The following is a 6138-nucleotide window of genomic DNA, read 5'->3' as shown; positions in this document are numbered from 1 at the left end:
CGAGGCGGGAGGTGCCAACTGCGGGGGCTGCTGGGACTTGTAGTCTGCGATTTGGGGGGCCCGGACGTCTGTCTGGGGGACTGAGGCGGGTGTCCAGCGGCCTGCCGCGTGTCCCTGGGAGCCTGGGGTCGAGCCGCGGTGGGAAGTGTCTTGGGCCCCCGCGCTAGGAAGCGGGGAGTGTGGGGAGTAGAGAGGAGTGTTGTGCGCTTCCTGGGGGCTCCCCGTTCCAAGCTGCCTAGGCACGCTGGACCTGCAAATGTACTGGAACCATCCACCAGAGAGCAGACGGGCTTCAAGCAGCCGCCTGGGTCCTGGAGGGGCCGCTTCAGCCTCGTCTGCCAGTATCTTGGGTCCCACCTGATGCTCCCGCCAGAGCTAGGGCGGGAACCCGGGCAGGACCGGCGCAGCCGGCCAGGCGGCCTTCCCAGGCAAGGGACCAGCCTCTGGCTTCTTGCGCAATGTATGCGCGGGATGCGCAGTTCGGACCAAAATCGTGCAATAGAAAACAGAGCTCAACGGTTAAAGCATCATGTTGCTAGTGACCATCACCTACTGTCCCAAGAGTTTGGAATAGCATATTAATGGCATTCTGGATCTTTGCAGAAGACCACCGCTCCCAATGCATGAACATTTTCTCTGCTAAGCTCCCCACTCAAAACGTGCACAAAACTCAGAAAACTAGCACCTATGCCCAAGCCAGAGGCCTCAAGGGGCTCTGTGTTCTTCTCACTATCCGTACTAAATACAACCCCAAAACCCTGAAACTCTCCTTTTCTTTCCGGTCTTTCTGCATTACTCTGGTTTCTCTTTGGTAACGTGGCAAGGTTTGTTTCTTGATCCTCCATTGGCCTCATCCCAGGTGTGTCCACCCTCTAATCCCTTAAGAAACAACCTTCCATCCCAATCTGGACTTGGCACACCCCTCTTTAAGAGGAGTTGCCTCCCTGCCCTAGACCTTCTCACCCTGAGGTGACTTCCCCTTCCTTTCTCTCCCTAGAAAACTGTAGCTTATCACCCAGGTGAACTGACATCCCATCCTGCTGAACTTTCCTGACATACATTCACTTGGTTCCTCTATCTTGCTGTGTGGCTGTTTCTTGGACATTTTTGTGTATAAGTAGTGGTTAGGTGAGGTGAATCTGTGGCAAACCTTCTTAGTTGGAATCCTGCCTTCACCCCTTGCTAGTTTTTTAATCTTACTTAGGCAAGTTACTTAACTTTGCTTCCCTTGCCTTGCCCTAAAAGTAAAGATACTATCCATAATATCTATATCACAGGATTAAATAAGGTAAAATAAGTAAAGGGCTGTAAACTGTAGTTGAAATATGGTGTTTAATAATATATCTCTATAAGCTCAGAAGTGAAAGGGAGGGAGGGAGGGAGAGAGAGAGAAGGAAGGAAGGAAGGAAGGAAGGAAGGAAGGAAGGAAGGAAGGAAGGAAGGAAGGAAGGAAGGAAGATGAATGAATGAATGAGTGGCCGATCAATATTGATTTGATCATCCTAGACCTTTTTTGCTGTTTCCTCTTAAGTGCCAAGAAGGCACTCCCGGCTACCATTTTCTGCATCACAACTCTTGGGATCTGCCCTAAATTGTTTTTAAAATGGTCATTATCCCTACTTGGGCATATCTCAAAATACCTACTCCTTGAAGTTACAGCCAGTGGCTATGAGAAGGAAAAACCCAGACTCCAGCTGATTTCCTTCTTGGTACATGTTCAATTTACTGGGAGAATTTACTCCTATTTTCCAAACCCCAGATTTCTTTCTCTTTGTATGCTGCTGCTGGTCAGAACTTATGAAGGAGTGAGAATTATCTATAGGGACTCAAAGGTGAGTATAACGATCATGTCTCACATTGCAAAGTGTTATTTCTTATAATAGCATTTCCAAGTGTTTCTTGTACTCCAAGGGGAAGTTTAACAGGAAAGATTGATTCCATTGTCAAATAACCATGGGGAATATTGAGTTCCATACAAGAATAAGGTTTCTGTGGAAAACTTCCCTAACTCAAGTTCATAAAAGACTTTCCCTCCTTTTTTTCCTTTCTCCTTTCCTCCTCCTCCTCCCTCTCCTCCTCCTCTTCCACCTCCTCCTCTCCCCCCCCCTCCTCCTCCTCATTCTTCTTTTCCCCCACTTTTCTCTCTTTTTCCTTTGATACTGGGTATCAAACCCAGGACTTCACACATGCTAGGCAAGTGCTGTACCATCAAGTTACATCCCCAGCCCTTTTACTTGACTTTGAATGGCTTGACCATTATGGTCTAACATAGTGTTACTGAACCTGCATTCCAGGCAGCAAAAGGAAATGAAAGTAATACAGAGAAAATGAGCAAACATTCTCAAATCTTTCCAGAAGCTGCCACATGGTGCTTCTGTTTACATCCCATTCATGAGAACTAAGAAATAGGGTTCTTTGCTGCTCATTGCATGCACAGCTAGAACTTCCTTAAATATTAGAAAAGGAGAGGAGATATTGGAAGACAGAAGCAATATCTGGTTCTGGATGGTGAGATGTCTGAAAATTTTTTCCTGACACTTTAAAATTTTTATTTGTTTATTTGTTGGAGAATTAAAACAAAAAAAATGACAAGCAAGAAAATAATTAATTCAGAATTAATCAGAGATAATTTCTTATCCTATGCTTTCCTTTTTAATAAAAATTACATGATTTTATAAAAATGATATATGGACACTTTAAATAATTTTAACAATACAGAAAAGTTTGAATTGTTCCAATGCCATCATACAGAAATGCCCATCATGAACAATACATTTCAGAAAGCTTTCTGAGAATATTTACATGCCAGAGGAAAGATAATAGATATTTTAAAGAAATGTGGGCCATAATACAGATGCTATTTAAATAAATGTATTACATTTAACTTTACTTGAAGTTGAAGTGAAACTGAAGGAGGAGTTGAACTTCAAAGAATGTTTCTTGACCACAAGAAATATTACTTCCTAAGAGAGTGGGGCTATAGCTCAGCAGTGGAGCACTTGCCTCACACATGTGAGGCACTGGCTTTGATCCTCAGCACCACATAGAAATAAATGAAGATATTGTATCCATCTACAACTAAAAAAATAAATTAAAAAAAGAAATATTACTTCCAAAAAGATACCTCTGAGGTTAAACAAAAATTGTGAAAAACAATGTTACACATTGTTTTTATGTTAGACATTTAAATCATGTGTATGTGTGTATGTGTGTATGTGTTCATTGCTCTGGAAAATTAGTTTTTGTGATTCTTCCCATCTATCCTGCTCCTGCCTCCTGGCTTTGTTGTTTGTTATTATTACAATATCCAGGCTTATGACAATCATATTTTGCTCTGTTAAACACTATTTTATAGTTACTTAGCAGACATTTATTGCTGGTCTTTTTACAAAACCTTTTTCAGTTGCAAGTTCTTTATTTCAATTAATCTCTTTTTTAAAAAATATTTATTTTTTAGTTGTAGTTGTACACAACACCTTTATTTCACTTATTTATTTTTTTAATGTGGTGCTGAGGATCAAACCCAGGGTCTCACACATTCGAGGCAAGCGCTCTACTGCTGAGCCACACCCCATCCCCTCAATTAATCTCTTAATGGCCTGAATTTCATTGTTTAGCTATTTTTTCCAAGAAGGATTAAGTATGTTTAAGAATGTCTACCTATTGCCTCTTTGCAGGAAGCATATCTTAGCTGGGTATAATATTTTTGATGGGCAGACCTTTCCCATTTTGCAAGAATATTATAAAAGATGGTAGATTTTGCTCCTTTCTCTTCTAGGCAGAAGTCAAACCAACCTCCTCAACACACACACACACACACACACACACACACACACACACATACACACACACATTTATTTTGGCAGGTGTAGGAGGAAGGAACTTTTTTCTTCTTTTGTCCTCTGTTTCCCTTTTATTGATCATTATATTTTGTTCCCATTTGTTTGAATCATTTTCTTGTCATTTGTTTTGGTGTGGCTCTTTTCAGAGTTTTTTTATACTGCTGAAACAGAGTGATAAGAGAAAGGGGCTTAGTGACCATCACCCTCTGAGCTAAGTGCAAGGCTGGGTCTTTGGATTCTGTACACTTTTAAGTATTCTGAAGGGAAGGAAGACTTTGGAAGAGTTTGGTCAAAGCAGAGTACAGACTTTGTTGGAATATCTAGACATGCTCTTGTCCTGAAGTTCTGTTTAAAGTCCTGTACAAGGCTCGTGCCACCTGATTGGGGATAGAGAGGAGGACACTATATTCTTCTCCCCTCAAAGGGGGATAACCCAGGCCTTGGATCACTGTCCCTATCTGGAGTGTTGTTCTGGAGCCTGTATTTCTGTTAGCTAAGACAGCTGGGTAAACCAAGCTCTGCTCTATCCAGTCTCCCTAGCTCTTCCAGAAAAGGAAGAATAAGAGCATGATTCATCCCTGCTTCTTTTTTAGGTTCAGGAGCAATAGATAGAACACAGGAGTTTGTCAATTTCTGGGCATTGAGGACAGGGTAGGGAGCACAGAGAGGTGTTCTCTGCGACTGCTGGTCACTCAGGGATCCTCCATATCTTTGTTTGGATGCTATTTTTGAGGCATACTATATTGGTCAGTAATAGTAAATCTCCCCCCTTGGTTTTATATGCTTTTATTTCATTAGGAATTGAGAACTAGAACTATGGGGAGGCCCTAATCCACTACCTATTCTGGAAGTGCCTACACTTTTTTAAAGCAATATATGCTGTCTCTGACTTCCAGGTCTGACTTATGTCAACAGCTGCAAAAATAATACAAAGCAAGGGGAGACCTGAAGAACCTGCTAGGTCCTAGGCACTGAGTTCACAAGTCCACATGGCCTCCCAGATGGGCACACTTTCCCATTTTGCAAAATATGGTTCTTAGAACCCATATTTAGGGATTATAGTCAAATGGCAGTACTGCCAGGTTGAGGCCTAGACCAGAAGTCCTGGCCTGATGGAAAGCTGGCCCGAGGTAAAAGACCATGTTCTTACACCTTTTGCCAGGAAAAGCGCCAGAATTTGCACCAAGATTTGGTGTGGGAGCTGTGTAGCACCAGGTGTGTGTATGGGGGGGGTAGCCAGTAGCAAACAGCCCTTCCCTAGCCACATGGCTTTCTATTTGTCCTCTGCCTCAGAGTGCCAGGGTGTGCCCTGATGTAGCTAGGAGAGACTGCATGCCTTCCTGCTTTCCACCAGAGAATTTGGCTTGGAGACCCTGAAGACAGTACTAGGGATTCCTTGGAAAGCCCTGGAAATAAGAATCTCTGCCTCTTCTCACAGAAGAGGATCTCCTTGTACATGGATCCCTGGGTCCCCTGAGCGAGACTTGATGCATCCACGGTTCCAAGGATGCATCCAAGTTTTGAGGAGCTTAAATCTAGTAGAATTTAGAAGGTTTAAAAAAAAAAGCACAGTTATAAAGACAAAGTGGATATGGAAGTAGTTACTTATTTAGACCGAGAAAAGGAAGGGATGCTTGCAAGTGAGAGCCCTGGAAATGTAAGTTTCATGGTACAAGCCACCCTCAGTAAATAAGCCACACAGACACCCAAGGATCCCCAGTCCCAGAAGCTTTTAGGGATTATAAAGCAACTCCACGGTCCAGAGCTGCCACTGAAGCAACTCCACGGTCCAGAGCTGCCACTCTGGACCAGAAACCCCACTCCAAGCTAGGCTTGGAGAAACGGGACAGGATTGACATCAACTTCATAAGGAGGAGTTCCACACAATCGTCCAGAGAATCTTTCCAGGGACCTGTCCCACTGGAATTCCGGGCCTCACTAAGATAGGAGACTTCTTCTCTTTCAAGTTAGTCAAAGCCAAAAAGAACTTTTCCTGGGCAGGGGGGTAAGGAGATATGTCAATTGTCTAGCAACCACAATTTATATACAGGACTGTATGATACTCACATTGTGGAGGTGACCAGGTGATGCACAGCTGGCTGGCCAGCCCAACAGTGTGGCCTCCATCCTGGCAGCCTTGAATAGGCAGGTAAGAGGAAGCAGGTAAGAGGAAGCCCCACATGGTGACATTGCTGGGCAGAGGTGAGAAAGTTAAAATCTCTCACTTTTCTTGGGAAAATGTGACCTTCAAAGAGCATGAGAAGTGGAGAGAGAAAGAATGCTTCAGATTGTACAA

This window comes from Ictidomys tridecemlineatus, chromosome 1, assembly GCF_052094955.1.
Source record: "Ictidomys tridecemlineatus isolate mIctTri1 chromosome 1, mIctTri1.hap1, whole genome shotgun sequence".
Classification (NCBI taxonomy): Eukaryota; Metazoa; Chordata; class Mammalia; order Rodentia; family Sciuridae; genus Ictidomys; species Ictidomys tridecemlineatus.
This window is presented reverse-complemented; position numbering follows the sequence as displayed.